This window comes from Emys orbicularis, chromosome 10 (genome assembly GCF_028017835.1).
Source record: "Emys orbicularis isolate rEmyOrb1 chromosome 10, rEmyOrb1.hap1, whole genome shotgun sequence".
NCBI classification, from domain to species: Eukaryota; Metazoa; Chordata; order Testudines; family Emydidae; genus Emys; species Emys orbicularis.
This window is the reverse complement of record NC_088692.1, coordinates 85420492-85446227: the sequence shown is the minus strand read 5'-3', so window position 1 is coordinate 85446227 and position 25736 is coordinate 85420492. Positions and strand designations below refer to the sequence as shown.

Here is a 25736-nt window from a genome sequence, read left to right as displayed (position 1 = left end):
AATGAATAAAATAAAATGTGACGACATATGATACAGCCTTCTCAAACTTTACTATCTGTGATTGAGGTCATAAGGGCTCTCCATCGATGGAACAATCTGGTGAAAATTCGATTAAAAAATTAAAGTGAGCAAAAATATGATTTCATTACAAAATATATCACTTAAAGTGCAGACGACAGATCAATTTTCTCTACTTTCACATGAAAAGATTTTTTTTTTAAGTATTTGAAACAAAAACTCTTATGATTTATTCCAGGTGTGGGGGGGAAGAGGAAGAGGTACAAGTACTTCCTACCACTGCTTCCACAGATTTCATGATTTGGTAATACCCACTTACTACCAGAGAGTTCTTTACCCATATTTCTATATACAATATTCCACAAATGTACATGCTTGGAGAGAAAAGATTTCTGTAACAGGAAAGGTTTCAGAGCTAAAAATATCACTATTGTTTACCCTAAAGAAAGACGATACACCAGGGGTAGGCAACCTATGGCACGTGTGCCAAAGGCGGCACGCGAGCTGATTTTCAGTGGCACTCACACTGCCCGGGTCCTGGTCACCGTTCTGGGGGGCTCTGCATTTTATTTGAATTTTAAATGAAGCTTCTTAAACATTTTAAAAACCTTATTTACTTTTCATACAACAATAGTTTAGTTATATATTATAGACTTAGAGAAAGAGACCTTCTAAAAATGTTAAAATGTATTATTGGCACACGAAACCTTAAATTAGAGTGAATAAATGAAGACTCGGCACACCACTTCTGAAAGGTTGCCGACCCCTGCGATACACATTCTGCTGGGCCTAGCTCTCTAAAACTTCCTGAGAAATCCTTCATGGCAGAAATAAATTGGAAAATGTTCCTCAACATTGTTTTAATTTTATTTAGCATTCCCGGGTTGTCGGAGAGCAAATAATATTTTCTTATGATCAGCTATATTTTTTTCTCTGTCTATCCATTTGTTCCTAATGCCATTATTAACATGGGATTGCAGCATTTACAGCAAGCATCGGTCGACTATATTTAAACTACACATATCCTGACAAATTGACTGACTTTCTCAGGTTTCCTAAGAACTGATACAATGCAACTAGTCTCATTAACAATTATATTTATAACCTGTGAACTCAGTTTTCCCCCTTCTACTATTTTATCTGTTGTTGTACAGCTCCCCCAAAAGCTTTGGCTGGGGAAAACTAAGCTTCATTATTAGTGCCTCCGAGTCCTCCTGTACATGCCTGTGACTGCCAAACCCTACACCTACTGTCTTCTAACCTCTACCCCATCTCCTCTATCAGTGCCTAATATCAACATACCACCAGACCCCTCAACCAGCCACTAGTGCCTTTATCTGCACCCCCGACTCCAGTGTCTTTTACACATGGTGCCACCCCATCCACTAGAGTAGAACCTCAGAGTTACGAACCCCAGAGTTATGAAATAACTGGTCAAGCACACACTCATTGGGAACCACACAATCAGGCAGCAGCAGAGACAGACAGACAGACAGACACACACAGAAGCAAGTACAACATAATAAAGGGAAAGTTTAAAACATTTTTTCCAAGGTAAGGAAACTTTCTGTGCCTATTTCATTTCAATTAAGATGGTTAAAAGCCACATTTTCTTCTGCATAGTAAAGGTTCAAAGCTGTATTAAACCAATGTTTAACTGTAAACGGTTGAAAGAACCACCATAACATTTTGTTCAGAGTTAGGAACATTTCAGAATTACGAACAAACCTCCATTCCCAAGGGGTCCATAACTCTGAAGTTCTACAGTAGCACTAGACCATGGTGTCTCCTTCTGCACCCTACACCGGCTGCATCCCCTCTTTTACCCTCTACACCCGGTGCCTGCGACCCATTTCCACTAGCTTCCTGAGTGACCCCCCTCTGTACCCTACTTCTGGGGATCCTTAAACCTGGTGCCAGCAGCCTCCACAAGCCCCTAAAATCCACCCTCCCCCATTCTCCCCCAGCCCTGCTGCCCTCCTATGCCCCCAGCACCATAGTCCTTATGCCCCCAGCCTCTCATGCCCTCTACTCCTGGTGCCCCACTCTGTCTCCCAGCCCCCTCAAGCCCCCACAGCCCCCATGCCCCTTACTCCTCCTACCCTCCCGGCCGCCTATCCCCCCAGCACCATAGTCCTTGTGCTCTTACCCTCCCTCCACTAGCCCCTGCTGCCCTCCCCCCCCGACTTCACTAACCCCCCCAGCCGCCCCCGGCCCGCAGCCGCCCCGGGCCCCCCTCACCGCGGGGGCAGGCGGCCTGGCACAGGGCGCTGCGGCAGGGCACGTCGGGGCGCAGGTAGTGCTCCCGCACGATGCGCACCGAGCGGCCCTGCAGGCCCCGCAGCTGCAGCACCTTCTCCGTGCGCTGCATCGAGCACACCGGCGGGAGGCGCGGGACGCTCGGGCAGGCCCGTCAGCGCCCGCGCCCGGCTGGGAAGGGAGGCGGCGCCGCGCGACTGCACAACGCCGGCCTCGGCTGACAGGGAGGAGTCTGCCTCGGAGGGCGGGAGGAGAGCCGCAGCGAGTGGGAGGGAACGGGCGCTGGGGCAGCTGGCGCTGAAGGGGGGCAGAGATGGTGCTGGGGAGAGGATAGGGATGGCTCTGAGGGAGGTAGGGACGGTGCTGGGGAGAGGATAGGGCTGGTGCTGGGGCAGCTGGTGCTGAAGGGGGGCAGGGATGGTGCTGGGGGGAGGTTTGGGCTGGCGCTGAGGGAGGTGGCGCTGAGGGGATAGGGATGGTGCTGCGGGGAGGTGGGAGGTTTGGGCTGGCGCTGAGGGAGGTGGCGCTGAGGGGATAGGGATGGTGCTGCGGGGAGGTGGGAGGTTTGGGGCTGGCGCTGAGGGAGGTGGTGCTGAAGGGGGGCAGGGATGGTGCTGGGGGGGAGGTTTGGGCTGGCGCTGAGGGAGGTGGTGCTGAGGGGATAGGGATGGTGCTGGGGGGGAGGTTTGGGCTGGCGCTGAGGGAGGTGGTGCTGAGGGGAGCAGGGATGGTGCTGAGGGGAGGATAGGGTTGGCGCTGAGGGAATAGGGATGGCGCTGAGGGAGGTGGCACTGAGGGGATAGAGATGGTGCTGGGGGGAGGATAGGGCTGGCACTGAGGGAGGTGGCACTGAGGGGAGCAGGGATGGTGCTGGGGAGAGGATAGGGATGGCTCTGAGGGAGGTAGGGACGGTGCTGGGGGGAGGATAGGGCTGGCACTGAGGGAGATGGCACTGCGGGGATAGGGATGGTGCTGGGGGGAGAATAGGGCTGGCTCTGAGGAAGGTGGCACTGAGGGGAGCAGGGATGGTGCTGGGGGGAGGTTTGGGCTGGTGCTGGGGGAGGTGGCACTGAGGGGTCAGGGATGGGGTCGGGGGAAGATAGGGAGGTGGTGCTGAGGGGATAGGGATGGCCTGGGGGAGGGTAGGAATGGCTCTTAGGAAAATTGAGCCGGAGGGGGCATGGAGCTGGTGCTGAGGAGGGAAGGGTCAGTGTTACCCAGGTGATAGTTGGGGTGAGGGTTTTTTTACGCTCCGGCTCCTGGAGTCCTGTGAATAGGAGAGGAACTTTTGTTAAAATGAAAACTGAGAGTTTCCTGTCCACAGAGTTGCAGAGCAAAACTTGAAAACCGTGACCCAAGCACATCCTCTCAGCCCAGACACCAGAAGGCAAATACAAAGTGCCCTTTCCGTGGGGTTGGTTTCTAAACTCTCATGATTTTTAAGCCCAACTCATGAGTTATTGGGGGAGGGCAACTTATGATTTTGAATGGTTAGGTCTGGTAATTCTGGAGGATTGAACTGGGGTTGAATGAGAGTGCAGGGAACAGAGCTGAAGAGACATGAGGCTCACCCCACCCTCAAATCAATGTCATACAGCTGGGTCTATGGAGCATATGAAGCTTGTCCTCAGAAAATAACTGCAGTTCCTCAGGGAATCCAAGCATCATACAGTTACTTCCCAGACATACCTAATGCTGGGGGAAAGCACTGCTGTGGCAAACCTAGTGAGCCACCCTAAGAATTGCAGGGAGACCCAGATCATGTAATCCCAGAGCCAGATACATAGATCGTAAATATCCATAAAGCTGCTTTTCCTAAGTTATGAGGTGTGACTCTTCTTCCCTCAAGGACATTGAATGGAGGAAGAAACATCAGGAGTTTAAAGTATAGACTTTTAAAAATGGAAAATTGTCCATATATTTACAATAAACAAAAATCCAACACCTAATGAAACAATCATATTTCTCTTGCATTCAAGATGACCACATGCTATTGTCACATAATGGGTGTTCAATAGATGGAGAACTGCTTAGTAAGATGGCATTCAAACTGAATGAAAATCAAGGTGATGCAAATACCATGATGACTATTGAGCTTGAATGCTGTAGTCCCTAACAGCTGACGTATTACTCTGCTACAAATCTTTAACCACAATCCCAGTCATGCTTGACTTTTGTAGTGCATAATTTGTTGTTAGAAAGTACCAATCTCATAATTTTTAGAGAGAAACACAAAATAATGCTGAATTACAATTCAGAGCAGGGGGAGAGAAAAATAAAACAAGCACTTAATGCTTGCAGTTCATGAATCTCCCCTCTGATCCAATGGACTCAGCTGTCTCAGAGAGTTACACTATTCACCTCCCTGCACAACCTTGTAATAGATAAAGGATTCGTGGAGAGTCACAAGTATTTGGAAAGTCAGAAAGGGGATCTTTATAGGGAAATATTTGGGAATCCCACATACAAAGCATTTCAGGGAACATCTAAGATAGATAAAAGGCACCAAAGTGAGGAACGGGACAGAGACCATTAAGGTAGTGTTAGATACTAATGTTTATTTGGTTTATATTACTCAACACTGTTTATCCATAAATTATTTAAAATTATATAATTTTGGCTGGCTAATGAGCTGTGAATTTAACTTGACCACATTTCTAACCTGAGAACTCATATTCACCTCTGTAGCCATATGCATAATGAGTTCTGCTGGCTGGAGCCTTGGCTCCTATATTGCAGCTGGAATGTTCTGCTCTGGCAACATAAAGCTGCCCGAATGAGGCAGCTGGATATTGTCCTTGCTTTGAAGAATCCTTGCGGGGCTTAAGGACAGCTTAGCTGACTACACTATGAGTTCCTGGTCCTTCTCTGTAGGCAACAGGGCAGGATTACAGCCTATTCTCTGATCTCAGAGCCTGGGCTCGCAAGCCCACCTGATCCCCTGGGTCCGAGCTCAGGTGTTAACCTGAATCTGCACCAAAGTTGCAACATCCACACTGCTATTTTTAGTACACTAGCTTGAGCCCTGCTAGCACAAGTCTGTCCAACCAGGCTGGGAGCCTGGCTCCCTGCTGCAATGTAGACATACCCTAGGTGTGTCTCCTACCTGTAGCAGGCTGACTTTCCTAACTTCCAGAACACTCTTCTACTTTATTATTGCTTGTAGTATTAAGTCCTTTCAGTTGCATTCCACTGAAGCATCTGCAGTGAGGGGAGACACCGAAGGTCAGAGACTGGAAGGTGTTTATACGTCCCATCACAAAAGCTGAGAGAGATGCAAACAGAAGCTTTCACTGTGGTTAGAAGTGGTAAAAGCTCCAGCACCTCAATCATTAGCTCCAGGATGATGCAGTGCTCACAGAATCCTGCCCCTATGCTTTTTGACTTGCAGCTAAGGAATTTAATAATACCACCTAGCTGTTATATACGCTCTGATTTGGGAAGGCCAAACCTTCCAATATACCAGGAAGAGGCAACTGTAGTAGCTTAGTGAGAGACAATCAAGGTATGGACATGTGTTTTAGCAGTCTATGTAGTGGGAAGGATGACATTTAGAAATGTTATGGAGGAAGAAGCAACCAAAGCTGGATGTAAGGGGAGAAGGAGAACTGAGGCCAATATAAGAACGGCCATACTGGGTCAGACCAATGGTCCATGTAGGCAAGCATGCTGTCTTATGACAGTGGCCAACATCAGATGCTTCAGAGGGAATTAATAGAACAGGTCAATTGTCAATTAATCCATCCCCTGTCATCCAGTCCCAGCATCTGGCAGTCAGAGGCTTAGGGACACCTAGAGCATGGGATTGCATCCCTGACCATCTTGGCTAATAGCCATTGATGGACTTATTCTCCATGATATGACACGGAGGTTGTGACCCCGTGTAATGGGAAGGAAGGTGGAGCTGTCTGTGGTCATAGAGCAGGAAAGAAGAGGAGAGCATTTGGGAGGGAAGATGAGAAGTTCTGTTTGAGGTACAGTGGATGGTGATCAGTTCTGCCAGCATGGACATGACATTTAGTTAGTGTCATTCAATTATTGTAATAAAATTAAGGGTTAATCAAATGAAAGTGACTGAGATCATTTGCTTCAATTTCATCTCAAAGTGTGAACTTCAGGACCTTTGGGCTAAGTTAGTGCAATGTTGATGTTGCTGGGCAGACACAGATTTATTTCAGACATCCCAGTCAGCAGAGACAAATGGAATCTTCACTTGTTGTTGCTGCTGTTGTTTTTCAAGTGAGAAAAAATTAAAACGTGAGCCAAATTCAGTCTTGGAATTGAACCACTGAAGCCCATGGGAGCTGCACTCACTCCAGTGATGGATTTGGCCTATTGAGATCAAACAGAGACAGCACTTCTAACTTAACTCGGAACTGATTTTCTAAATGTCATGAAATTTTCACAAGATGAGGTTGATGGATGCAAAGAGACCCACAGAATTGTAGATGCAGGATAGCAGGAGCATCCTTAACTGCTTTGTATGATCAGGTGCTAGAGAATTCCAAAAGAAAGCTTTATAAGATTTCTGCATAACTGCTGAGACAAAGAATAAAAGCAGAGTACAGCATAGGTTCAGCCTTCACCCAGAATAGTCAGAAACAAATTGTCATTGAACTTTTCTTCTAACATGCCTGTCAAATATGAGATTGGACAGATCAAAAGGAAATAGCTCAATGTTTCTGTCTCCCCACAGAATTACTCTAGCTGGACAATGCCACTATGGGCTAGAGAAACTGTTCTTTCAGATGAGTCAGAGGCACTTGTATTTTAAAGTTCAGTAATGTGTTTGCTCTTGCCTATTTTGGGAAGTGCAATCCTCCCGAGAATTCTGTCTATTTACAGAAGCAGGTGTAGGGATGAAGTGTGGAAATTCATAGATTCCAAGGCCATCTAGTCTGACCTCCTGTGCCATACAGTCCAGATGTCTTTATCTTTTAGAAAACATCTATTCTTGATTTAAAAATAGTCAGTGATGGAGAATCCACCACAAACCCTGATAAGTTGTTCCTATCAGGGCCGGTGCAAGGAAGTTTCGTGCCCTAGGCGAAACTTCCACCTTGCGCCCCCCCCCCCCCCGCAGCCCTGCAGCAGCTCCCGCCCCCCCTCCACCCTGAGGTGCCCACCCCGTAGCAGCTCTCCCCCCCTGATCCCCCCCCCCGCGGCAGGTCCTCCCCCGGGGAGCCGTGTGGCAGCTCCCCACCCCAGCTCACCTCTGCTCCGCCTCCTCCCCGAGCACGCCGCCCCCGCTCTAATTCTTCTCCCCTCCCAGGCTTGTGGTGCCAAACAGCTGATTGGCACCGCAAGCCTGGGAGGCGGTAGAAGTGGAGCAGCGACGGCGTGCTCGGGGAGGGGGCGTAGCAGAGGTGAGCTGGGGTGGGGAGCCCTGCGGCAGCTCCCCCCCCGCCCTGAGGCACCCCCGCGGCAGCTCCCCACCCCCCCCCCCGGCCTGGGGAGCCGTGCAGCAGCTCCCCACCCCAGCTCACCTCTGCTCCGCCTCCTCCCCGAGCACGCCGCCCCCGCTCTAATTCTCCTCCCAGGCTTGCGGCGCCAAACAGCTGATTGGCGCTGCAAGCCTGGGAGGCAGGAGAAGTGGAGCGGCAACTGCGCGCTTGAGGAGGAACGCTGTTAAAAAAAATTGGGGGCACTGCTTTTTGGCACCCCCAAATCTTGGCGCCTCAGGCAACCGCCTAGTTCGCCTTAATGGTAGCACCGGCCCTGGTTCCTATGGTTAATTACCCTAACTGTCAAAAATGTATGCCTTATTTCTAGTCTGAAATTGTCTAGCTTCAATTTCCACCCATTGAATCATGTTATACTTTTCTCTGCTAGACTGAAGAGCCTGTTATTACATATTTGTTTCCCCATGTAGACACTAAAAGACTGTAATCAAGTCACCCCTTAACATTCTCTTTGTTAAGCTAAATAGATTCAGCTCTTTGAGTCTATCACTGTAAGGCATATTTTCTAATCCTCTAATCATTCTCATGGCTCTTCTCTGAACACACTCCAATTTATCAACTATTCAGTGTGGTACATATTGATTGTAGTCACTCAGTGTCCTGCGTGCCAAAGAAACACTTCAGGTCATTGAAAAATTCCAGCATTGCCCTAGTTTCACTTGGGACAGAGGTCCATTCTATAGACAAATTGCTGAAAAGCACAAAAAACAAATTAATTGGATACCTTTTCCCACCTATCTACACTATATAACTTATGTGACTGGAGAGACCAAAGAAGCACCAATGTGTTCTGAAGGTCATTATTAGGTAAATCAATATATGGAAATGGGGCAGAACTAAATACAGACATGGGCTTTAAATCAAAACCAGGTGTAAACAAATGCTCATCCATTTAATTAATGCAGTTGCATCTGTTTAAAACCAGGTCTCTATTGATATAATGGAGTCAAATCCTACCTTACACTAAGTCATATTTACGCTGCTCTGGAAAAGCGACTGATGGGAATTATTCCTGCAAAGGGGACTCCCCACATGTCACATAACTGGTTTTATGCCATCCACTTCTGGCATTTCCAACATAGTGAATTTTCCAGGGCTGTCAGTGTAGTCAGAGTGTGCTGCACTCCCCTAATCCCTGCCAGCACAAATCATATAATGTAATATCTTTATAGGGGTGTATAGGTTTTCCTTTGAGCACAGATAATGTTAAAAAAAATCACACAACTAACATTAATTAGTGTAGGAAGCAGCCACATGATGTAGTTGCATACGTTTTTTAGCACTTTTTCCCGAACCATTGCTAGAACAACCATGAGAATGTAGCATAAACAGAAGGTGGTATCTGAGAGTCTGGTTACTTCAGCACAGCCTTCATTAGCAGGAGTCTTTCCTTCTTTATATACAGAGTCCATCGTTCTCTTGAGAAATTCAGTCATTGGGGTGATAGGCTGCAAGGTTTGGTTTCCTCCTGGCGCCACTCTACTGTTTGTTCTTCCAGTCTTTAAAACCACTTTGGAGCAACTACCATTATTCAACAGGTGCTTGCAGCCACTTAGGACTCTGTAGGCACTGTCTTCTCTGTTGAAGAATCACTCTCACAGCCTGCACTGGCTCAGTAAAAACCATCTCCATAGTGCTGTAGCATGGGATCCAGCGGCAGCCATTTCTAGGATTGCCTCAGGATTAATAGCCAACTCCTTGAACCACTATGTTACCAAAGACACAATGCACAGTATCTCCCCAGGTAATTCTCTGGTTGCTAATATCAACTGTCTTTAAAAGAGTTGGCCCCTGTCATACAGAGTAGCATGAGAAGTACTGGTAAGAGAAACTGACTGTATGTCCTGTCTCAATCACATGACCTGGGTGGTAATGTAAGGTAATGTATAACAGGGGTCAGTATCCACTGACTCCATTGGTTATTGTTTCATTCCCCAACCAGAACTCCGTGCCCTTACTTGTGAGAGGTATTGAAACACGTGATCCTGGGTTACAGAAGACTTCAAACCTCCAGCCTTTGCCAACAGTAGCCACAATATAGGCCTGTTGTGGTTAAATAGGAGCCTGATGGTTGAAGGTCAGGGGATTGTATTCAGTCAGGATTATTCCACTCACTCCAAATCAAGCTGGGGTCAACTGACTTAGAACATGCTCTCATCTCATTCTGTAGTCTCTCCTGGAAGGAGCTGTCTACTTAAGTGGACAATGCCCACATTTAGTATAAATCCACATTCATGAAGATTACAACTGGAGGGTTTCAGGACCCTGCTAAGCCCTGAACTCCCTATGGAGAAGCAAATAGAGGAGGTGGGTGTTACACTGTTGTCCTAGGCAACCCTTTGCTTAGCCCTCATCTCACCTCTGATCTTTGGCTCTCTGATCAGCTCCGCACTCTAAGGATAAGAACTCAGGTCTCTCAAGAAACCCACCCCTAGTATGGCATGTGGGCCTGGTATTGGGGATGTCTCAGGACCCATCAAGACCCCTTCTCAGCCATGTTGCTGTATTGGAAAATACATCTGTAAGGATCCTCCTTTTGTAGTTGCCGTATGGTAAATTAAGTGCCTCCTGGGCACTGAAGTTCTTTCATCCCTGTTCATCAATGTTGGTAGCCCATGCTCCTCCTATCTGCCTCACTCATGGCCTCCATATCAGCTTCCTTAGCTCTTTTATAAGGTGATATGTTATTGTATTACTCCTTTCTCAAACCAGTAGCAGATGTCACAAGCACATTTTGGGCAGCAACTCTCTGAGTTTGAAGGGAGACCTGCCTGATGAGGAGGTGGTCAGTACTAAGGAAGCTAAATGGCCCCTGCACCTACTCAACCTCTCCCACATTCAACTACAGTCCCATGATAATATTGCCTGTTTGGGAAGAATCCCCTGTTGCTTTGCACATAGAGGCATCATTTATTGCTCTCATTGTTTCTGACGCTCTTTCTTTTGGGGGCAGGGAAGTTTCTGATGATGACATGATACAACATGATGTGAGAGTCAGAATATAACATCATAATCAGATAGGTGTGACAAACTCAGGCAATGAAAGAAAGTAACCACATATTAGGCCTGCTGGAGTCAGACATAAACAAAAAGCTAGGAGGAAAATGCATTTTTTTCCTGAATTCTCCAACTAAATCAGAGAATTCAGCTGAAATTCAACCTCTCTCGCTGAAAAACCAACTGAAAATGGCCTCTGGTCAGAGGATGCTCCTGTTAAATTGGAAGAAGCTCAGCCAAGCAGAGACCAAGAGAGAAATACTACATGTGACCTTTCTCAAATACCCTGGCACCAACTTGAAATACACCATGATGAATAGCATCAAAGCGCTTACAGACACCCAGATAGGGTAAGAAAAAGTTTGTAGAAAACAACTGTGGACAGTTCACAGTCATGCACACAAAAAGTTCTAACAAAGCAGTGCTGGTTTCAAATGTAGATTGAACTCAAATTAAGGTTTTATTTTAGGTCCATTGTATATTTGAGTTTAATATTTTGCACAGCTTTAGAAAGAAGCATCTTCAGACTTATTTCTTTTTTAAAAAAGGAAAATTATTTTGTGATCACGCATTGCTATGCTTCTAATTTTCTCAGCAGGATTTCCCCGCTGTAATGAGCCTGCTTATTAGTGTTCAGGGTGCAATTTCCCTTTATCGCCACTAGGAGTCACTATTTCATTGATTTTGGATGGTAATGCTAACTTGTGTGTCCCCAGTTTAAAATTCAGCCTTTCAGCTGCTGTGATTAAACTGCTTCCAGTTGCTTGTAACAACACCAAAGCAATTTCTTCTCCAAAATAAACTAACAAACTAGAAACCAAATGCTGCTTTGTAACACAATAATAAAAAACAACGCTGCAGATCTCTTCAAGCATGGCAGGAGAGAATGAAACTACATGACCAGATGTTTAAAATTATTGGAAGCATAAAAGTAATTTATTTACTACAATTCCTCATTTTTGGTATGTTATGTACATTATTCCCTACCCGCTTTCATCTCTGGATGAAATTTTGAAGTGTGTGTTACATCATTAAATCACAAAGTTGTACAATATTTTGTTTCACTTAATATTATATATCTTTAGTGAGCTCATTCCAATCTTTTATTATTGTATTAACTGATATTTTATGCATATTAAAATCAAATATTAATTTAAAAAAGAATGGCAGTGTTTATTCTGTCACCAAAAACACTAAACTGTAGCTGATTTAAAGATAAGGAGCAGCATCATTCACAGGTGATTTTAGTTTGAGGGGTATTAGATGCTTTTTCATAAGATCTAATCAAACAAATGTAGACATTGTGGAAAGAATTTAGTTATTTGGGCCCAATTTTGTAGCCCTTAATCAGGCAAAACTCTCAATATGTGTTTGATCTGAATAGGGGTGCAAGCTTGTAACTTTTACATTGAAATAATGCTTACATGATCCTCAAACCCTGTAGTAATGCCATTTTAGCTTATAAAGTTAACAGAATAATAGAAGTCAGATGGAAAAGACCTATTAGGTCATCCAGTCCATCCCCACCAAATTGGGATTGGTCCCTATAGCATATTTAGTCCAAGTTTGGAGTATTACTGTAGAACTTTTTCCTCCAAGGAATATTTATTTATAAAGTGCAGTAAATAGAAAACAGAACTGCAAGGATGACTTTTTTTGCCCTCTCTTTCAAAATCTCAAGATGTAATTCCTGGGTAAAACTGATGAATTCCTTCTTAGCCTCCTAACATGAGAAATTAAATGAGTGGCAGTCGACCTCCACTGAACTCTTTTCAGTTGTCATTTGCTGTACAAATTAGATAGGAAGAGTTTTCCTTGAAGGCTCAGAGATGTGCATTGAAACTAAAGGAGAAAAAATCATGCTGTTTTTCCCCCCCTCAAAAGCTGAGAACTTGATCCTGCAAGAATTCCTGTGAGTAGTCTGACTCAAACTTTGAAGTCAAGGGGACTACTCACATGAAAAAGCCTGTGTCATCTGGTAAGTGTTTACAGGATCAGAATTTGAGTCTCTGCAGTTCTCTTCTTAGCTCAAGCAACCAAATCTTATAATGGAGCTTAACATTACTGATGCAACCCTGCAGTTCTAATGCATGCTGATTTCAAGGACAGTGTGCAAATAAGGTCTGCTTAAATGAGTAATGCTCCAAGAATCCTTCTTGGTGTTATTTAACTACCGTGAGAATTACTATAGGTCTTCCACCTATCTAAACAACATCATATGTTATATTAGTTATGCCAGTTAATCTGTTCACTGTGAGGATGTTCACTTATTGCAGTAGATTAGAGCACCTCATCTGAATAGTTAATTGAACAAAAAATTCTAATTGTACATATTTGAATTAGTAAGACATTTTCACAGTAATGACATGTAATATGTGGATGGTCAGTCAGGCATGCTGTTATGGTCTAGTGATCAGAGAAGGGGACTGATTGGGAGTTCTCATGAGTTCTATTCCTAGCTCTGCCCAGTGACTTGTTAGGACTTTTGGTCAAAGTGCTTAACTTGCTTATACCTAAGATGACTGTTTATCAAATAAAGACTACACTACTTATGTAAATAAAGTCATGTTTTGAAAATTAACATTTTAAACTCACTTTGAGATCCTTTCATGAAAGGTGTTCTAGAAGTGCAAAGGAACCATTGTGATCATCTAGTCTGATTTTTCTCTATGATAACACCAGCCATGGGACTTCCCTGCATTAATTCTTGTTTTAACTAGAGCGTATCTTTTTATGGATCCTTAGGTTGACAGTCATTCATCTTTGGTACATGGTTCTTACTCACAAGGAGTGCATGAGGGAAGCTTTTGTAACCATAACAATACTGTAGTCACACCAGCAAGTAAACTGTCTAATAGATCTGGGCAAATAATTCAGATTAAGCAATTTAGTCTAAGAATGTTGCTTCTCTTTTTGTTTGTGAATTTTTTTCACAGAAAAATTGCATCTTTCTAAAATGTATTAATTATTCAGAATTATTCATGATTGTTTTCAGTGAATAATTCTGGGTCTGCAGATAATCTGGGAACAGTTAATTGCACACAATCACATTTCAACCTATGTTGATTGGTTCCATAGTCATGTGGTGGTGTTTCTGTTCCCTAATTGGATAATTTATGAAACTGACCAACAATGCAGATTTTGAATGGCAGAATCCAGTGTAAAATTCATGCACTTACGTTTGTACTGTTGTTGTTTGGTTATGAAATTTGAAGTTCATGTTTGGCAAACGTTCAAACTTCAAATATGTTTTTCATGTTCATTCCCATTATAGAATTTCATTCAGTAAAGTATTCACAAAGGGGGTGTAAACATAGTCAAAGCAAATTAATTTAAAAATTCAAATGAATATCTATGGAAAATGTACTGCAGTATTCACCCAGCTCTACTAAGTAATATACTGTGGTGCTGAATGCCTTATTAATAGGTGTCTGTCCTTGCCATAAGGTTTTCTTGTAAATGTTATATAGTACTGTTATGATTCATATTGTAGACATTAGCTATTTAAAAAAGGAGCAATCCTATGATGACCCAACTTCTACCTGGTGCCCCTTCTTTAGAACCATTTGAGTGACACCAGGGATGAATTTAGCTTAATGAGTGTAATATGTAAACAGCTGAAAACACCTATTCGATGACATAATTATTTGCCAGTTTTGCAGGTGGCAGAAAGGACTTAAAGTGAGGGAACTCAGCTCATCATCCCCTGCTAAAAGCAGAGAGAGAGTACTCACTCCTTCTGGCCTCCAGGAGTTCTATAGCATCTTCTCTAACTGCTACTAGAGAGAAGATCCTCCAGCTGGTGATGGGAGGGCTCACATCATAAGATAGAAAAACAAAATGAAGCAGCTATATTATTTTCCTTGTTTCCCTACATTAAGAGCCCTGAATATGAAGTTCCCCCATTTCCTCTGCATGTATGAGTAGAAGCAGGATGTTTGTTCAAGATTCTTTTGCCTACCATGCTTTCTACCACGATGATTTCAGGGGAGCGAGGAGAAGATGACCAGGGACTCTCCCCTACCAGTTCTCTTAACCCCTAAGGATTTGCTTCATAGCCCACCCCAGCACTGTTTGATAATTACCACCAAAATCGGTGAGATCCGCCTCCTCCACTGTGTTACTTCAGTCATTGGCAGCAGGCATTATGTGGGGTTACAGCCTTGACTAAGTATCAGAGGGGTAGTCGTGTTAGTCTGGGTCTGTAAAAAGCAACAGAGAGTCCTGTGGCACCTTTAAGACTAACAGATGTATTGGAGCATAAGCTTTCCTGGGTGAATGCCCACTTCGATGGATGCATCCGACGAAGTGGGCATTCACCCACGAAAGCTTATGCTCCAATACATCTTTTAGTCTTAAAGGTGCCACAGGACTCTCTGTAGCCTTGACTAAGCAATCATTTATTCTATAGCTTGATGCATAACAATGACAGTTTTATTCAGGGGATTGTCACTGGACCTGCTGGCCTTCTCTGCATGCTATTCTTATACTTTAACTTACTTCATGAGAATGTGGAGGAGTAGACTTTGAAATGGAGGTGAGAAAAGAAGTAAGTAATTTCAGGATGACAGTCAAGACTTTATGCCTTAATTAATAGAGTTATATAAATTTAGACTGAAAATTGATGTAAGGTCCATTGGAAAAGAATAAGTTGTAACACTTTCTTTTATAAAAGCAAGTCAGAGCAGCCGTAGTGTATGTGCCCACAATATTACTCTTTGCTTATTACAGTCTCTGAAGAAAAAGTGTTAAAATACAGACTATAAACTTTGTGTTGTAGTTAAACAGTGCAGTACTGATGTCTTATAATACCAATGCTTGAGAGTTAAAGTTCTGTGAGCAGCTGCATGTTTTCTAGGAGGTGATAACTCTGACCAAGAATGACCTGTGTCATTCAACTTGCATTTTTAAAAAATGTATTTACTTACACAATCTGAGCTCAGACACAAGTGCTTTTCAGCAAAGGCTTGCTTCTTAGCCAAGTTTACCATTGATCTGACTAAGGCACAAGAAGGTCAAATGCCTTGACTGAGGTCACACTCTGACTGTCTCCGCCAGGACTAGAGCCAAGTATTCATCCTTTTGGTTCATCGCCCTTGGCTGTAAACCACAGACTTCATTTCCTGCTATCAATAGCTCAGCCTGAGAGCAAATTTGGAAAATATAGTTCAGCCTGCAATCCAAAAAAAAGTGTGCGTGGGTTAAGCTGGGTTTGTGCAATTTTTGATAAAATACTAACCACTTAGCCAAATACTCTCCTTGTAACAATTTGTAGAACAATGTACCAAATTCGGCTGTATATTGGTATAGTAATACTGTACTCACATGGGTAACAAGGAACCAAATTCATCTATGATATTACATTGTTGACTTCAATGGTGTTGCACCAAGAATGCATTTGAGTACAGCTATATAGTTACAAACGACAACATATATTCCTTTATATCTATTTAATTAATTTATTTAATGAGCAAATTAATTTATATAATGGCAGTGGTGTATGGTACTTTGCTGACAGATAAAATGATAGCCCTTGTCCCAAACCTCTTACAGCCTTGGGATTTGATCTAACTCCTATTGAAGCCAATGGAAGTTGAATCAGGCCACAGATTAGGTAAAACATGACTTATATGGGGAGAAATGACATAAAGATGGCATTAGACAAGGGTAATGAGAATGAGAGAAAAGTATACTAATATCTACATGTATGTAGTTTGATAAACCACCCAAAATCAGTTAAATTAACAGCATTAGCTGCTTGTGCTGTTATTAGATAATGGGAGTAACACACAGGGCCCTGTGTTTCTTGGCATGTTTTCTGGACTAGAAATTTAGGCCCAGATTCTCCTCTTAGTTACACTGGTCCAACTCCTCTAACTCCTTACACTGTTGTTGCACCACAATGAGAGAAGAGGAGAATTTGATCCTTGGTTTAAAAATGGTTTTCTAAAATGGTTTTCACATGACCTAGCCCCTGCTGACCGGGGAAAGCATGTTTAACCCCCAGTAGCTGAACTCTCTCTTAAAGATAGGTTCAGTTAACACACTTTTTCTTACCATGGCCTTTTTGAAATGGAGATGTCCAATGAAAGGCAACTAAAACCTGCCATATCTCCAGGATCAGACATTTTTTCTGTTGGACACTAGTCTTTATATTTATGTATTTTGCTTAAAACTGATTGGGCCACAGGCTGAGAATCACTGCCCTAGAGGTTACAGAGCCTGTGATATTTACTTTTAGCTATTAGCTAATGGCATGGGTGGGGGGTGACACACCGGCTCGGGGAGGCTAGTCCCCGCCCCTCCCACCCGAGGCGCTGCCAGAGCCCAGAGTCCCTCTGCCCCCCCCCCCTCCAGCGCACCAGGCGGGAAACACACTGCCCCAGATGGGCAGCGCGCAGCCCCTGGCACCAGATGGGCAGTGCACAGCCCCTCAAGCACCAGGCAGGCGGCGCGTGGCCCTCCGAGTGCTGGGCGGGCCAGCAGCACGTGGCCTGCACCCCCAGCGTCCCCAAGCACAGGGTGGGCAGCCCCTCCAGCGCTGGGAGGTCATTGCCACCCAAGTCCTGGCTGCAGGCCAGCCGTGGCCTCCCTAACCCTGGCCCCAGCATGCTTCCTTGAAGATGAGTGACCAGCCTGCCAGCGCTGGTGCCAAGGAGGAATCGAGTTAGGGCAAGCAAGCGGGGGCCTTCCATGCAGGGCCACGCCAGGCTCTTTGGAGAGGCACAGCCTTCCCCTGCCTATGCTACCTGCCTCCCATGGCTAATGGCTTTAAACTAGGTGTCTGTCTCAGGGAGAGAGAGAACAGGGACAGTACTGCGTGAGGTCAGAATCTGTAAAGTCTTGCCTGATTTAGCTGGGCATATGGTGAGAAGATGTAGAGTGAAAGTCTTGTAGAGATCTAGGTCCTAGGGAAAGGATATTTTACATGCTGACCTCAATTCCTGTGCCACTTTGGATACAGGCTACAAATTTCTCTTTCACCAGCAACGGAGGGCTGGAATGCTGCTATCTGTGGTGATCCCCAAACCGTTTCTTTGCTGACAGGATTCTGAAGTGTTTGAAAGGACTGAGATGCTGACCTTCTTTTCAAGCTCTAAAGATTCCTGGTGACATATTATGGTCATGCTATTAAAAACTGAGAAATCATCTTTGAGATAAGATCAGAGGGGAATATGTTTTGATGTGTGACTATATAAATGAATATATGTAACAGTAACAAAGTGGGGAAGTCTTATGAGACACACTGTCTAATACCGTTTGTTTATACGTTATTCATAGTATTCCAAATACTATTTAAAATATTTTATACTATTTATAATGATTTCTGTGTGCATTAAATATTTGTTTTACTAAGAAACTGTAGGTTACTCTCTCTTTGAAGTTGACTGGAAACTATTAACACGTGTTAATCCGGGTTTTACGTACAATAGCCCTAAAGTTTAACTCTGTGTAATGCTTTCTGGCCTGTGCTTCAGCAAAGAGTTAATCTGAGGTGCAGGAAGAAGGGAAGTATAATAACAATAATGCAGCAGCAGCATCCCCCATCCTGTTACACATGGATCTTAAGGGAGTAATCTGGGCCTCTCTTTTAACTGTATCTGGAGGCTACCATGTTGTCACCAGGTTCCCTAAGACTGCATATTATTATAATGTAGGCAGCAACAAGGGAGCACTGCATTCTTTATAACTGTAAAAAATGTAGTGTTTTTCTTTTTTTTTAATAGAAGTTGATATTCTGCAGAAACTGATGAGGCCATCACAGAAGTGCTGATTCAACAGGCCACCAAATATAAACCTGCGCAAATAAATCCAACTGGAGGGGGGGGGGGGGTTCTGCTATTAAAAACATATTTATCTTTCATGCTTGTTTTTCTGACTGGTTTTCTCTTTCCTTAGCCCTGCTCCCATTTCCTGAATGTGGGAGTTGTGTTGCTGAAGAAATGCAGAGCACAGCAGGCAAGAGTGACAAGCAGCATTCCAGGTGCTAGGCTGAGCCACTGCGACTCTGGGTAAGAGAAAGTTTCTCCTCTGCGTGCAGCTTGGGAAGGCAGAAGTGGAGACACGGTACCATGACTTATGATGGCGAGAGAGTAAGGAGAGGAGGTGATGGAATGGAAGGTTAAGGTGCTACTGAGGAGATGGCCAACTGGCTACATCTCAAGAGACGTGCAAAGTAGTACAGGAGAATCTTTGATTGTCCTTAGTAGACCTAGACTAGAATCTTTGCCAGAAACTGATCCCTACATAGTTTTTCCAGTTGAACTCACCACCTTCCCTTTTCCCTCTCTCTATCTCCAGTCCTCTGTTTCCTCTTCGGATTTTAATATTCCTCCTTTGTTCCCCTTCCTCCTTTATCTATGTATGTCTGCTTCTCTGCTACTGTCTCCCCACTCCAGTCTCCAACTAAATGCATCCCTGTAGGTCAAATAGTTTACAAAAAATAAAAACCTGAGACACCGGGCTGTGGAGGACAGTTAAAATCCATAGTTGTTGCAGCAGTTTGAATATTAAAATAACTTTATTTGTGTGGCATCTCAGTTGACAGTTTCATTTCTGAAACTATTTATGCTCATAAAAGTCCATAATTCCATTCTGTACTTTGGGGTGGGGGGTTGTTTTTGTTGTTGTTTTGGTCTGTATGTTTTTCAAGTCAGCTTCTTATTATTCAGTACAGGTTTTAGGCAATGCGAATGTAAAGAAGAAAGATCCTTTCTATAAAGATATTAATGTTTTCTATATGTTAAAACATATATCTCCTTTTATGCTCCCCGATGTATTCTTCTCCTATCCAGTGATGAGCTCCCAAAATCCTAAGAACCGGTTCCCTACTGGGTCCTCGGTGGCACTTCAGCGGCGGGAGGGGTCTTCACTCGCTCCGTGTTTTTGGCGGCAGGTACTTCACCCGGAGTGAGTGAACCCACCGCCGCTGAAGACCTGGTAGGGAACTGCGCGGTGAGTACAAGTCCCACGTGCCTGTCTTTCCCCCCCCCCCCATCCGACCCCAACCCACGTCTTGCCCCTGACTGCCCCCCTCAGAACCCACAACCCATCAACCCCCCCGCCCCTTGTCCCCTGACCACCCCCTACCCAACTCGCCCCGCTCCTTGTTCCCTGACTGCCCCGACGCCATCCACCACCACCCCGACAGACCCCCAGAACTCTCATGCCTATACAACCCCTCCCCTTCCCCATCCCCTGACCGTGCCCCCCCCCAAGCCTCTGTCCCCTCCAACCGCTCCCTGCCCCTTATCCAACCCCTCCTCCCAGCCCCAGTCCGGCCCCCTTACCATGCTGCTGTGTAAGGATGCCATGCGGCCGCTGGAGCTCGCAACCCCACCCCTTTACCATGCCGCTCAAAGCGGCAGAGCTGCCCAGAGCGCTGGCGCCGGCAGCGCGGCGTGCTGGGGCTCTGTGAGGGGGTGGGGAATGGGGGAGGGGCCGGGGGAGCCTCCCCAGCTGGGAGCTCAGGCGGGCCGGGCAGGACGGTCCTGTGGACCGGAGTTTGCTCACCCGCCCGCCCCTTTGGGGACTGGTTCTACACCGGCTTCTAAATTTAACAACCGGTTCTTGCAAACTGGTGCGAACCGGCTCCCGCTCACCACTGCTCCTATCTACCTCTCTTCCTGGTTATTTGTCCCAGTAATACGACTTGCCGTGGAGTTTCTAGGTGAAAATTTTAGCTGGGGCACCGGCTTGCTTCACGGACAAATGTGCTCACGTAGGGGCTCTATTAAAAGAGCCTCTCGGTGCTATACTGAGGCTGCAGGATTGTTGACTCCACTCCCGCTGCTGCTGGTTTGGGTCTTGCTACTGGAGAGCGCTCCATACCAGTGGTTCTCAACGAAGGGTCCAGGGCCCCATGGGGGGCCACGAGCAGGTTTCAGGGGGTCCGCCAAGCAGGGCCAGCATTCGACTCGCTGGGGCCCATGTCAGAAAGCATGAGGCTGAAGCCCAAGGCCTTGAGCCCCACCACCCGGGGCTGAAGCCAAAGCCTGAGCAGTTTAACTTCATGGAGGCCCCTGTGACAGGGGGCCTCAGGCAATTGCCCTGATTGCTACCCCCTAATGCAGGCCCTGTCTTTTATATACAGAAAAACATTTATTGTGCCACAGGTGGGCTATGGAGTTTTTATAGCATGTTCGGGGGCAGAGGGGCTCAGAAAGAAAAAGGTTGAAAACCCCATCTCTATAAAAGCTGGGGTAGCGGAGTACCTGCTCCACTTCAATCCTGCAGCAGGAACAGCTATTCTGTTAAATTAACAACTGTGGATGGCACAGTAAACTGTGATTAAGGTGAATGTATTTGCCTCTGATTTTTGTTTGTTGTTTTTTCTGAGCGGGCACTGTCCCAAGAGCTCCAGTGTTTAATCCTTCAGTGGCGAATGCTGCTTTCATTTTCTGGATTTCCACTACATTACAAATCAAACAAAACCGGAACTTTATCAAAGAAATCAAGGTATTACAAAATGTGGTTATCTGTTTAGAATTAAGTGTATACAGCAATCTTATGTCATTGCCACAATGTCAGAGCAATACTAGGATGGGTTTGTGGGAAAATACAGTAACAACAACAGAAAAATGGCAACATAACTGTAGCATTTTTGGGGGGGGGGGGGAGATTGGAGACTGTTATGCTAATAGCTTCCCAAAAACATAAGACACTCCATGGACTTCCCTGCCTAGCTACCTGGACCAGGTGCTTTGCATTACATTCCTAAAACAGCAGAGAGAGAGAGAGAGAGAGAGTGTGTGTGTGTGTGTGTGTGTGTGTGAGACACACACACATACATATAAAAGGAAACATGAACAGTCCAAAACAGAGACTAATCAGCCCTTTCCGCTAGTTGGGCTGCAATCTTTGCTGCAGTCTTGCTTGCCTGGGAGAGGCTACTTCTCAAGGAAGGTCAGTGGGTTATTTGCTCCCTGTTGAGTTAATTGGCAGGGTAACAACTGCCACCTGCCAAGCAAACTAATTTGTTTAACCCCTGCTGATCGTGGATAAACTCCTGCAATAGACAAAGGCATAGTGGTTTCCAAGGACCAGCTTGGGGTAGGCTGCCGTCAGCACAGATGGATTCTCCCTGTAAACCCTGAAGTCAGTAGTAACTGCCATAGATATGCACACATCATACACAATGGCTAAGCTTAGTTATGACCTTTATCTCTTCTGATGGAGAAACACCTGATAATTCACTGGTGGCAAAGGGCCAAATGTTGGTCTCAGCTACTCCTGTGCAACCTCAGTGGAGGCACATGGGTGGCATGGGTGTAATTAAGATCAAATATCTCTCTGTTATCACTCTTCTCATTCATGAAGCTGTAGGCCAGATAATAGAGCTTAGCCATCATTGGTCTCTCTTTCTTTTTAATATAAATGTATACACTGCAAACTTTGGTTCTGGATCCAAACTTTCCCAAAGTTTGGGGATAATTGAAACTGATACTTTGATTCAGACCCGTGTGTGTGTGAGACATGAATACAACAAAGAACTGTGATGACATGTCAGAAACTAATAATCAGAGGATCAAAGGAGATGTGTGTGTGCAGCTCTTTCACATCTCATATATGTTGAAATATATACATTTGAAGGATATTATTTGTTGGTTTATTTTAAGAGTCCTGCTTAATTTCAAGGCATCTAAGAACAGCTAATTTTGGCTAGGGGCATTGTGACATCAGAAGTTACAATAGTCTTAGAAGAGACTTTAATTCATTTGCATAATTCAGTCCTATTGGTTAAAATGCTGTAAAAGATGTCTGTTTTCCCACACTTTCAAAAGTCCTATTTCACAGCAGTGATACAACAGAACATGTGAAATCTCCAGTTTCATAGGAGATGTGACTTCTAATGGAAAAGGTATTTTTGCTAAATATGATGATAAATACACACAAACTCTTATGAAGATATTTCTAGCATAATTATTATTATTTTGGAATACACTTCACAGTTAACTAGATGTTCATCTGCCCACATGGACCTTCAGAATGCTGGAGTCAGCACAACATTTGTTTAGTAAAATAACTTAAATATCTGAAGTTATCAACAATATGGAAAATATATCTCCTTCCTGTGACCGTCTCACTAATTTTATAATCCAGGACATCTCTAATTTCTTTCTTTATTTTCCTTCATTCCGAACTATTCTTCTAGTCACATGCAGCATAGGTAGTGACTGGTGGCAGTTGTGACTATAATGAGTGGACTATTAAAAAAAATATGGAGAGTTGCTTGAATCGATGTAAGAGGTATGAAGGAGCATTGCGAGTGGTCTTCCACTACTATGGATTTAAAGTCCATTGAAGTCAATAGAAAGTTTCTTATTGAAAGGCAGATGAAATTCAGTGTTGATAAATGCAAAGTAATGCACATTGGAAAACATAATCCCAACTATACCTATAAAATGATGGGGTCTAAACTAGTTGTTACCACTCAAGAAAGATCTTGGAGTCACTGTGGATAGTTCTCTGAAAACATCCACTCAATGTGCAGCGGCAATCAAAAAAGCGAACAGAATGTTGGGAATCATTAAGAAAGGGATAGATAATAAGACAGAAAATATCATATTGCCTCTATATAAATCCATGGTACGCCCACATCTTGAATACTGTGTGCAGATGTGGTCGCCCCATTTCAAAAAAAGATATATTGGATTTGGAAAACGTTCAGAAAAGGGCAACAAAAATGATTAGGGGTATGGAATGGCTGCCGTCTGAGGTGAGATTAATAAGACTGGGATTTTTCAGCTTGGAAAAGAGACGACTAAGGTGGGATATGATCGAGGTCTATAAAATCATGACTGGTATGGAGAAAGTAAATAAGGAAGTGTTATTTAGTCCTTTTCATAACACAAGAACTAGGGATCACCAAATGAAATTAATATGCAGCAGGTTTAAAATAAACAAAAGGAAGTATTTTTTTCATACAACACACAGTCAACCTGTGGAACTCCTTGCTGGAGGATGTTGTGAAGGCCAAGACTATAACGGGGTTCAAAAAAGAACTAGATAAATTCATGGAGGATAGGTCCATCAATGGCTATTAGCCAGGATGGGCAGGGATAGTTTCCCTAGCCTCTGTTTGCCAGAAGCTGGGAATGGGCGACAGAGGATGGATCACTTGATGATTACCTGTTCTGTTCATTCCTTCTGGGGCACCTGGCATTGGCCACTGTTGGAAGACAGGATACTGGGCTAGATGGACCTTTGGTCTGACCAAGTATGGCCGTTCTGATGTTCTTAACTTCCATGGGCTTTGTATCAAACCCTGAATTCAGAGTCAAGGCCTAGATGCTTCATTTAAAATGAAGCGACAGTGACTCTGAGACAAAGGCTATACAGTAGAACCTTAGAGTTACAAACACCACCGTTACGAACTGACCAGTCAACCACACACTTCGTTTGGAACCGGAAGTACACAATCAGGCAGCAGCAGAGACACCAAAAAAAAAAAAAAAAGCAAATACTGTACAGTACTGTGTTAAACATAAACAACTAAAAAAAAGAAAAGCAGCATTTTTCTTCTGCATAGTAAAGTTTCAGAACTGTATTAAGTCAATGTTCACTTATAAACTTTTGAAAGAACAACCATAACATTTTGTTCAGAGTTACGAACATTTCAGACTTACAAACAACCTCCATTCCCGATTCCCGGTTCGTAACTCTGAGGTTCTACTGTACTTAAATACTTTGTTTCTATATAACCAAGTAAATTACTTTAACTCAGCATTTCTCAAATCTGGCCACCAGGGGCTTTTGTTGCAGCTACAGGCTGTGGGGTGGTGATTGGGGGAGAGGGTGAGGGAAGCAGCGGTCCCTCCCCCGGGGGCCACCAGCAGGGGTTGGGCCCTACCCCCTCACGGAGCCAGAAATGCTGGAGAAACAGGCAGCTGGTGTGAGCTCCCCACCTTCCTGGGGCCAGTGGAGCTCACACTTCTGGCTTCGGCCCTGTGGTGGTGGGCAGCAGGCTCTGGTCCCTCGCATCAGGGCTTCGGACCAGACCCATTGGCCCCCACTGCCTCCTTCAGCCCATCACCCCGGTCCGACTGCCTCTTCCAGCCCACCATCCATCACCCTGGCCCTTGCTGCCTCGCTACCCACCTCCCCATCCAGGGCTTAATTTGTCCCCCAGTTTGCTGGGGCTTTGTGAATTTGCTGGGAAAAGTGATATTTCTATGTATGTTAATATCACTTTTCACTGCCTCCCAACTCGCTAGCAAGTCTGCTGCTGTGAAAAATTATATTAAGAAACATACAAATATCACTTTTCATAGCAGCAGACTTACTAGCTAGCAAGTCTCAAAACAAAACAAAACATAAAAGCAACCAAAAAAGCAAAAGAAATAATGACAACAAAAGACAAGAACATGCAAAGTTTTTATTTCTATTCTGTTTAGGTCCAGTAAAGAATAGAGACAACTGTACGTTATTTGTATTATTGAGTTTTCAAGAAACACCAAAAAAACCTACATAAATAAGTTATGATGATTTGGACATGTATCTGTGCATATTTTTGTTTTTCCTAAAGTTAATTAAGTATTTTAGGAAAAATTGTCAGAGCGGCCGCCAGCAAGAGTTGGTGGCCGCACTCTGAGGCCCCCCAAAAATTGCTGTGAGAACCCCTTATTCACCATGCCATTATGCTGATCATACCGTGCAGGAAACTCCCACCAGAGAGGTCTTTTGGGGCCATCTGCCTGTCCCAAGTCAGGATAAAGGAGGAGGGTTGGGCGTGGGGCTAGCAACTCCACCCTGTAAAAAATCAACTTGCTACAGAAACGCCAACAATAGAGATAACAGAGACTTTTAGCCTGGAAAAAGAAGGGTCTTCAACTCGAAGATGCATGACGCTGGGTGGTGAAAGTCGTGAGGAAGCCACTAAGCCGATTACCCTTCTTGCAACCAGGAGGATTACCATCGGTACATGGAACGTGAGGACCATGTATGAGTCAAGAAAGACGTCGCAGGTCGCAGCAGAGATGAGGAGCAACAACCTGACCC

At 44.5% G+C, this 25736-nt stretch overlaps 1 protein-coding gene across 1 annotated transcript in view; it reads right to left on the bottom strand.

The window, feature by feature from the left end:
* DIS3L (DIS3 like exosome 3'-5' exoribonuclease) overlaps positions 1-2345 on the bottom strand; it is a 31574-nt gene extending 29229 nt beyond the window's left edge. The window contains exon 1 of the mRNA XM_065411911.1: positions 2260-2345. The gene's annotated coding sequence lies outside the window, so the exon portion shown is untranslated. The remainder of the gene's footprint in view (positions 1-2259) is intronic.
* Positions 2346-25736: the final 23391 nt, after the last annotated feature.